Consider the following 10,139-nt stretch of genomic DNA (forward strand, 5'->3'; position numbering starts at 1 on the left):
CCAACACCAGCACCTCCACATGATAACTGTTTGGAACCAAGTCAGTGCAACAGGTACATATCGAACATTTGACTTCGGAAGAATGCCGAGTGCTGAAAAGTTCATTAATAACAAAGGATTTCTTCATTATGCCATCTATCGTAACATGCTGCGTCTCACAGTTACAATGAAAGGATGGCCACTTGAATTTAGCAGGGCCAACAACAGTTATGGACATTTTTAGCATGGGAGGAGGCCATTCAACCTATTTTAACTGTCCCAGCTCTCTCCCAGCGCAACAAAATTAATCCTTCTCTCGAACTCATTCCACATATTTCACAGAATTGAAATATATAGGTACATACTTAAGAGATTTTAACATCAAGTGAGCAGTTCTCGCACTTCACCTTGTCACTAAAAATGGAAAATGTGACTTACAAGGAGTGGGTCTTTATTTTTGTTCTGTTTTGATGATGAAGCAGATGCAAGTCAAAGTGCTGGAACTGGCGTCTTGAACTTAGCAACTGTTCAACGTGTACAAAATGAATTCTGTGCACATCTACTAAAAGCAGTTTTATGGAAGGAAAAGGTACCAAAGAAGATTTGGTGTATTGTGCTTGATGCTATTATACTCCAACCTGTGAAAACAGAACTCGACGACTGTGAGTGTTGAGTTCTGAGAGGGTGCTATCTTGTTTGAATGTACATTGCGAAGCCTAGGCCTATTTTCCCAACAGCAAAATTGGTAATCCAGCAAGAAATGGCTATTTCTCACATTTGTTGGCTGTAAATGTCTGTTTAAAGTTTGCTTATATACAGGTGCTTAACCTGCTTTTACAGTTTGAACATTTGTTGTGCCAATGAAAATTTTTTGAATGGTTTCACCTCCAGTTTTCCACTTTATACATATTTGGTATTTTTTCAGGGTAAGGACTATCTTCAAAATCTGAGATTGGGTTTTGAAAGACAGCAGCCTTTGTTTTGGAGAGATAATGGGAACTGCAGATGCTGGAGAATGCGAGATAACAACGTGTGGAGCTGGATGAAGACAGCAGGCCAAGCAGCATCTTAGGAGCACAAAAGCTGACGTTTCGGGCCGAGAACCACCTTCAGAAAATGGGGAGGGGGTGCGGTTTCTGAAATAAATAGGGAGAGAGGGGGAGGCGGATGGAAGATGGATGGAGGAGAAGATCGGTGGAGAGGAGAGTATGGGTACGGAGGCAGGGAGGGGATAGGTCAGTCTGGGGAGGCCGGACAGGTCAAGGGAGCGGGATGAGGGGAAATAGGGGTGCGGTATGAGGTGGGAGGGGGGATGGGTGAGAGGAAGAATAGGTTAGGGAGGCGGGGACGAGCTGGGCTGGTTTTGGGATGCAGTGGCAGGACAGGAGATTTGCAAGCTTGTGAAATCCACATTGATACCATTGGGCTGCAGGGTTCCCAAGCAGAATATGAGTTGCTGTTCCTGCAACCTTCGGGTGGCGTCATAATGGCACTGCAGGAGGCCCAGGTTGGACATGTCCTCTCGGGAATGGGAGGGGGAGTTGAAATGGTTCGTGACTGGGAAGTGCAGTTGTTGATTGCAAACTGAGCGTAGGTGTTCTGAAAAGCGGTCCCCAAGCCTCTGCATCGTTTCCCCAATGTAGAGGAAGCCACAACGGGGACAGCGGATGTTTTGGATATTTCTTAAGCATTGATTTTCATTCAGAGTTGGTTGGATTTTGCTGAAGCAATAGACATAACTCACTATGACGTAGACAATGTCAGAGTTAATGTTTCGCGTCCTGTGACCCTTCCTCAGATCCCACTCTTCACTGATGCTGCCAGACCTGCTGAGCTTTTGCAGCAACTTCTGCTTTTGTTGCTGATTTACAGTGCCCACAGTTTTTTTTGTTTTTTACGACACAGACAAAACTTGATCTCTGCAGGAAGCATGATGCTGCATTCTCCAACTTCCCTGCCTTTTTGTAATATGATATTGTCTTTTTAGGACAGAAGTGGCTTTTTTTTGTTTGTTTTAACTTCCGCACATACTTTCTATGCAGGTTAAAAGTCTACACCTTTTCAGTTCTCTGCTGCATAATGAAGACTTGGAACAATTTTTTTATGTAAAGTAGAAAATCAGTGTGGTTTGTTTTCCAAAATGTGATGTGTAAGTGCAACACTTAACAGTGTGTTCATCAAACTATTGTTTCCTTTGATCTTTGTGTTGCAGAAATTTCCAGAATCATTTCATATTTTTTTTGGATATATTTTAGCAGCTTTCCTGGAGCAAGTCTGTTTTCCTTCGGATGAGACGACTTTCAGACATACTCCCTTTATTATGAGATTTAATTACGGTAAAATGAGGAGGATTTTTATTCACTGAGACACACATGACTATATGTTTAAAGCATTGGAAAATGCGTTCTGTTCGGACTGTCATGTTATCTGGTGTTTGTACCAGGCTTTCCGATTAAATGCAAGTGATTAAGGATGCTAATGATGCCACATGTTATTACAAGAGGAAATGAACATACAAGTAAGGATTTTATGCCACATTTATACATAGCGTGGACCGTGCAGCATGGATGCAGTGACTGAGTGAAATGGGATGCAGTGACTGAGTGAAATGGGATGCAGTGACTGAGTGAAATGGGATGCAGTGACTGAGGGAAATGGGATGCAGTGACTGAGGGAAATGGGATGCAGTGACTGAGGGAAATGGGATGCAGTGACTGAGGGAAATGCTCACAGCGAATTGCCCCCTCCATCCTGACCCGCTCACAGCGACTTGCCCCTCCAGTCCAGACCCGCTCACAGCGACTTGCCCCTCCAGTCCAGACCCGCTCACAGTGACTAGCCCCTGCAGTCCGGACCCGCTCACAGCGACTTTCCCCCTCACTCCTGACCCGCTCACAGTGACTAGACCCTGCAGTCCTGACCTGCTCACAGCGACTTCTCTCTGCAGACCTGACCCACTCACAGCGAATTACCCCTGCAGTCCTGACCCGCACGTTGCGACTTGCCCCTGCAGTCCTGACCCCCTCACAGCGACTCGCCCCTTCAGTCCTGTCCCAATCACAAGGACTTGCCCTCTCCGTCCTTACCCGCTCACAGTGACTTGCCCCTGCAGTCCTGACCCCCTCACAGTGACCTGCCCCCTCACTCCTGACCAGCTCTACATTGAGGAAACCAAGCAGAGGCTTGGGGACCGCTTTGCAGAACACCTCCACTCGGTTCGCAACAAACAACTGCACTTCCCAGTCGCGAACCATTTTAACTCCCCCCTCCCATTCCTTAGACGACATGTCCATCATGGGCCTCCTGCAGTGCCACAATAATGCCACCCGAAGGTTGCAAGAACAGCAACTCATAATCCACTTGGGAACCCTGCAACCCAATGGTATCAATGTGGACTTCACCAGCTTCAAAATCTCCCCTTCCCCAACTGCATCCCAAAACCAGCCCAGTTCTTCCCCTCCCCCTACTGCATCACAAAACCAGCCCAGCTGTTCCCTTCCCCCGACTGCAACCCAAAACCAGCCCAGCCTGTCTCCGCCTCCCTAACATGTTGTTCCTCTCACCCATCCCTTCCTCCCACCTCAAGCCACACCTCCATTTCCTACCTACCACCTCATCCTGCCTCCTTGACCTGTCCGTCTTCCCTGGACTGACCTATCCCCTCCCTACCTCCTCACCTGTACTCTCCTCTCTACCTATCTTGTTTTCCCTCCATCTTCGGTCCGCATCCCCCCCTCCCTATTTATTCCAGTTCCCTCTCCTATCCCCCTCTCTGATGAAGGGTCGAGGCCCGAAATGTCAGCTTTTGTGCTCCTGAGATGCTGCTTGGCCTGCTGTGTTCATCCAGCTCCACACTTTGTTATCTCGGATTCTCCAGCATCTGCAGTTCCCATTATCAGTGGCATTTTCCTCTTCATCAAAGTTTGTGCAAAAGCAACACGATATGGGGCGGCACGGTGGCTCAGCGGTTAGCACTGCAGCCTCACAGCACTGGGGACCCAGGTTCAATTCCAGCCTCAGTCTGTGTGGAATTTGCACCTTGTCCCTGTGTCTGTGTGGGTTTCCTCCAGGTGCTCCGGTCTCCTCCCACAGTCCAAAGATGTGCACGCTAGGTGGATTGGCCATGCTAAATTGCCCATAGCGTTCAGGGGCGTGGGTCTGGGTGGGATGCTCCAAGGTTTGGTGTGCACTTGTTGGGCCAAAGGGCTTGTTTCCACACTGTAGGGAATCTAAACAAACCTGTTCCCACATCTCCATGTACCCTGCTGATCACTGCCCACAGAGATGTTTGATAACAAAAGGATAACAATAATATTCAAACCCAGTGCTGGAGATGTATTTTAAATACACTGAGGCCAGTGTCGATCTCCAATTCAACTTTTATTTACAAATGAACTGTCTTCAACTTTAGCACTGCCTCATTCAGAGATAGTTGCCAGGGTGTCAGCATCTCTGACCCTCTTACTTCTTATCTGTCAGCCAGGGCTCCCTGATTTGGGCTGTTAATATGGAACAATCAGGCAACTCATATTCTGTGAGGTTCAACTGGCCGACCTGGTCACAAACCAGTGCGGTGTGTTCATCGAAAATCAAACGTACTAGAAAGATACCATTCCATACCAGTGTAAAGGAAGGCATGAGGCTAAACTGGGGAGGGAAGGGAACTGCTTATTGGGGGTGGCCCAGAGAGTGGAAGAAAATTGAATGGGAAGAAGACCATTTGAGACTGAGGGAGAGAGATGTAATTGCCTGAATGAGGCATTCCAATTGCGACATGGATTTTAGTGTGTACACCATGTTCAGTTTCCCCGATCTTAATCTGTACTCCTCTTTAAATCATTAGTATCTGAAATTTCTGTATCATTTCCAAATGTTCTGTCTCTAATGTTGTGCTGTTGGAATTGGTTGAACTGCAGAGATATTATTTATTTGCACAAATGTGTTCAGTGAAATGAGTTGCATGCTACATATGTATTATTCTTCCTGATTCTATTGTACGCATACAAATTAAAGTTAGTTCCACTTTTGAACAACAAACTGCTTTTAGATGTCTGATGTATCTCATTTGCCTGCCACTTACTCTTGTTGATGAGTTGTGTTTCTGTTTTGTGAAGAAATATGAATGAGCTGGAGCACTAATGGCAATGCCCAATGTGGTGATCTTCCAACATTGCAGCTGGAAGGTGGGGCAGGGAGGGGGATGGGTTTCACAAGAACTATTACAGAGGGAAATGGAGAGACAGGTGATGTATGTGGCAGCACCGAGACAGTGAGGAGAATGAAATGCAGCCTGAAGGGGAATCTGGCTGTAGTCGCAAAGGCACGGGCTGAATGGAAGAGGGCAGAAAGGATTCACTCAGAGGAAGAGAAGATCAGACTAGACTGACTGTGAAACAGGCAGTAATCATTGGCAAGTTACTGATAGGAGGGTGAATCAATCGGGCTCACTTTAAGACTGTTTACAGTTACCATATAGTTTGTGGGAGATGTGTAGATCAGGCCAGGCTCATACAGAAACGCTTCCCGGAGTAATTAACATAGAGACCCCACTGGGAAAGAGTGAGGGGTTGGCCGTCCTGCTTCCACTGCTGCTGGTGATGTCCAGGCCAGTTATTCTGGCCAGAGACTTCAGCTGCATCATCGGTGATGTCCAGGCCAGTTATTCTGGCCAGAGACTTCAGCTGCATCATCGGCACGAATGAACAATATGGAGGGTATGACAGTGAACTGGACTCGACATCCAGATTTCTGATGGAAACGGTTGAATTTGCCAAGCTGCATAACATCTTCAGCACCCCTGCAGACTGAGCATAGAGGAGAAACGCCTGGTCATAGCCAGACGGGTCGATACACCCATTGGATAGATTTCCTGTTTGCGCCCACACGTCCTCGATCATATCCAGTGAAGTCAAGCCGGTGTTCTTCTCTGACTACTGCCTCCTGCTGGCTGACTGTCACCTACAGGATGACCAGCGGGCAGGCAAGGGAACATGGAAGCTGAATGTGAAACTGTTGACCCCAGAAAAATCATGAAGAAGCTCAAAAGAGAGCACACAGATTGGAGAACGATGAAGACCCTTTTTGCACTTGGTGGGAGGCAGTCAAAGGGAACACCAAGAAGTTCTTTGTCCTGAAAAGTGTTCAGAAGGTGAGAGAGAGTTGGGCAAAACTGTTCAAACTCCAGAAACCCGTGCAACACCTACTCTTACTCCAGACAATCGGGTCAATGTCGCCGAGGAGCCCCAGGAGGTGTCGAGGCACCAAGCCCCACTCTCTGCCTTGGAGGCCTCCAAGATCATCTTGCGGTTCAGGGTCTGCACTGTGGAGCAAGAGAGAATGACAGTCAGAGACAGACAGCACTGAAACAGACCGTTTGGTCCAACTTGTTCATGCTGACTCGATATCCTAAATAAATGTAGTCCCATTTGCCAGCATTTGGCCCATATCCCTCTGAACTCTTCCTATTCATTTTCCCATTCAGATGGCTTTTAAATGTTGAAATTGTACCAGCTTCCAGTCCTCTCTCTAGCAGCTCATTTCATACATACACCACCCTCTGCATGAAAATAATGTACCTTCAATCCCTTTTAGATCTTTCCCCTGTTACTTTAAACCTCTGCCCTCCAGTTATGGACTCTCCCACCCCAGGGAACAGACAATGTCTATAAACCCTATCCATGCCTCTCATGCTCTTACTAATCTCTATCAGGTCATCCCTCAGCCTTTGATGCTCCAGGGAAAATAGACCCAGTCTATTCAGCCTCGTCCTTTAGCTTTAACCCTCCAACCCAGTCACCATCCTTGTAAATCTTTTCTGAACCCTTTCCGGTTTCACAACATCCTTCCGAGAGCAGGGAGACTGGAATTAGTTACAGTATTCCAATGGAGGCTAAATCAGTGTCCTTTAAAGCTGCATGTGACCTAATGAGATCTGTTCACATTCCTTCTTGAAGATGCTAAAGGAGAGCTCTGTGCTCAGCAGCCTGAAGGATGAACATAGCTCGATAAGTTTGTCTCAATCTGACATCCTGAAGCTCAGCAAATCCTTTTAAGCCAGTCCGTATGACACTCTGACCACAGCCGGCGCAATGACACCCAGACATTCCTGTCCTCGATCCTGGGGGTCTTCGACAACACCAAGCAGGAGAGCCTGGACCGACCATTATCTCTGGATGAGCTGGAGAAGGCCTTCGAGTCCTAAGAACAGAATAAAACTCTGGGAAGTGATGCCTTTCCAGCCGAGTTGTATTCAGCTCTTTGGGAGTTGATTGGCCAGGGCCTGCTGGAGCTGTACGACAGTATGCTTCTGTCAGGTACTATGAGCGAATCCATGAGGAATGGTATCATCACCCTGACCTACAAGTGGAAGGGAGTGAGGGAGGAAGTTAGAAAGCAGCGACCAATATAATTGGCGAATGTAGTCTCAGTCATTTGTAACTGGATCAGGTCTGCTCTGCGATTGGTGACTGACCCTGACCAAACCTGTGCTGCAGCGGACAGGACGATTTCTGAGAGCCTCGTGCTCCTAGGGATACGATCACCGGCAGGCAGAACAGAGGGGTGGATACCTGTCTCATCAGCCTGGACCAAGAGAAGGCCTTTGGCAGGATATTGCAGACCAACATGTGGGATGTGCTTTATAAAATGGGCTTTGGGGAGAGAATCTGCAATTGGGCCCGACAGATCTACACCGACATCATCAGCGCAGTCTCAATCTGCGTATGGGAATCACAGAGCTTACCCATCAGATCCAGGGTCTGGCAGGGCTGCCCACTCTCTCGTGCCTTTTTGTGTGCTCTATCGAGCCCTTTGCTGAGTCCATCAGTAAGGATGTGAGCCTGAGAAGTGTGATTATTCCAGGTAGAGCGGGCCTGCAGGTCAAAGCGTCCCTGTCCGATAACGATGTCACCAATCTCTGCTCAGCCCCAGTGTCAGTGCGCAGGTTCATGAGCATCTGTGACCCTTTCAAACGCCTCGGGAGCCACGGTAAATCGAGACAAGAGTGAGGCCATGTCCTTTGGGATCTGGCCTGAATGATCCTTCATTCCCTTCACCGTCAGGGCAGATTACCCAAAAGTGCTGGGCACACAGTTCAGAGAGCCTGGGGCGTGCAGAAAGCCTTGGGAGGTGCACATTGTGGGTAAAATCCTGGTCATCAGGTGTGAGGCACTCTCTCTGTTGTTGTGCATGGCACAGTTCTGGCCCATCACCCACACTGCACTGTTTCCCTCACCCGAGCCATCTTCCATTCCGACTGGAAGCCTAAGATAGACCGTGTCTGCAACAACTCCATGTACCAAGCTCTGGCTAAGTTGGGGAAGAACGTACCCAATGTCACCCTCATCCTGATGTCCACCTTGTTGTGCATTAAGCTGTGTGTAGACTCTCAGTACGCAAAGACCAAGTGTCACTATGTACTGAGGTACGACCTGATCCCAGTGTTGCGAACGAAGGGACTGGCCTCTCTGCCACGGAAAGCTCCAAGTATTTGGACCGTTCTATAACATATGTCCTTTGTTGTGAAATTTGCAAAGAAACAAACCTCTGACCGCCAGTCCATCAGGTCGTGGTCAGCACGCAGCGTGCTCGAGACCCTGTGGGAAAAGGAGAGGCTGGATCCTGTCGTGTAGTTCCCAGAGCAGACTGACAAAGTCATTTGGTACAATGTGTCATCATCAGAACTTTCCAACAAACAACAAAACATAGATTGGCGGGTGGTGAGAATCCTGTCAGATTGTTTATGTGCACCTTGTTGGCCTGTGCCACAGTACACTGCCCTGGAAGTGGCTGTGGGTGAAACCGAAACATCAGCTTTCCTGCTGCTCTGATGCTGCCTGTCGTGCTGTGTTCATCCAGCCCACACCTAGTTATCGCAGACTCCAGCATTAGCAGTTCCTACTCTCTCTCGGCTCAGTGTGAGACCTTTTACAGTTACCGTATAGCTGCAGGGAGTGTGTGGATGAGGCCAGGCTCAATGTTTACCTTCAGCATATAGTTATTGGGAGGTGCACGGATGAGGACAGACTTGCTGTGAGACTGTTCACAGTCACCGTATAGTAAGTCGGAAGCATGGAGATGAGGCCAGGCCCACTGTGATACTGTTTACAGTCACTGTTTAGTTTCTGGGAGGAGTGTAAATAAGGCCATGCTTGGTGTGAGACTGTTTTGTGTCCCTGTATAATTACTGGAGGTGTGTCAATGAGGTGAGGGCAATTGTCAGACCGTTTACAGTCAAGTAGGACTTCCTGTGAGTTGTGCGAATGAGGCCAGGGCCACTGTGAGACCATTTACAGTCACCGCATCATGACGCGGAAGCGTGTAGATGCTGCCAGGCTCCCTGTCAGTAGCCAGGTGGTGTGTCCACGAGGCATAACTGGGATGCACTAAAAGCTTGGGGCATAACTGGGACGATGGGGCTGCTGTTGCCGAGGCACAGTCGGGAAGGACCACTGTCTGAGGTTTTCCTGCTGAAGGTAAATGAGGGTCCATTCAGTTATCGGACCCTCCCCGTGTCTCACACGTATGTAAATATTTTTGTTGTATGTCTAAGAGAGGTCTTTGGTTCATTGGGTGGAGCCAAAGTCCAATGCTTTATTTGTTTATTTGATATGCAGCTGGACAGAACGCAACTGCAGTTGTGACATTGCACATATACAAAGAGATTTCTTGTGAAAAAGGTGTATTTTTCAAATCAGAAATGTGACTGGGAGGAGTGTGGATGAGCCCAGGCTCACTGTGGGTCTGGTTACGGTCACCATATTGTCACTAAGATGTGTGTATATGAGGCATGGCTGGCTGTGAGACTGTGAAAAATCACTGTAATTAATAAGAGTTTGTTTCTTCAATTATTTGTTGGATGTGTGTGTCACTGACTGGTCCAGCATTTATTGCCCATCCCGAATTGCCCTGGAGATGTTGGTGGTGAGCTGCCTTCTCGAACCGCTGCAGTTCGCCTGCTGTGGGTTGCCCCCACAGTGCCATGAGGGAGGGAATTCCCATCTTTTGAACAGTCGCAGTGAAGGATTCCGGGTATATTTCTAAATCAGAATCACGAGTGGCTTGGAGTGGGAGTGAAGGAGGTGTTCCCATGTACTTGATGCCCTTGTCCTTCGAGATGGAAGCTGTCATGGGTTTGGAAGGGACTGCATGAGGAGCTTTGG

At 48.1% G+C, this 10,139-nt stretch overlaps 1 long non-coding RNA gene across 1 annotated transcript; it reads left to right on the top strand.

Annotated features, from left to right (window-relative positions):
* Positions 1-1,360: 1,360 nt before the first annotated feature.
* LOC132207710 (uncharacterized) lies at positions 1,361-2,458 on the top strand. Its single transcript, XR_009443725.1, has 2 exons — positions 1,361-2,128; positions 2,235-2,458. It is a non-coding gene; the product is annotated as an uncharacterized LOC132207710 (long non-coding RNA).
* Positions 2,459-10,139: the final 7,681 nt, after the last annotated feature.

The sequence above is a fragment of the Stegostoma tigrinum genome, unplaced genomic scaffold, assembly GCF_030684315.1.
Source record: "Stegostoma tigrinum isolate sSteTig4 unplaced genomic scaffold, sSteTig4.hap1 scaffold_127, whole genome shotgun sequence".
NCBI classification, from domain to species: Eukaryota; Metazoa; Chordata; class Chondrichthyes; order Orectolobiformes; family Stegostomatidae; genus Stegostoma; species Stegostoma tigrinum.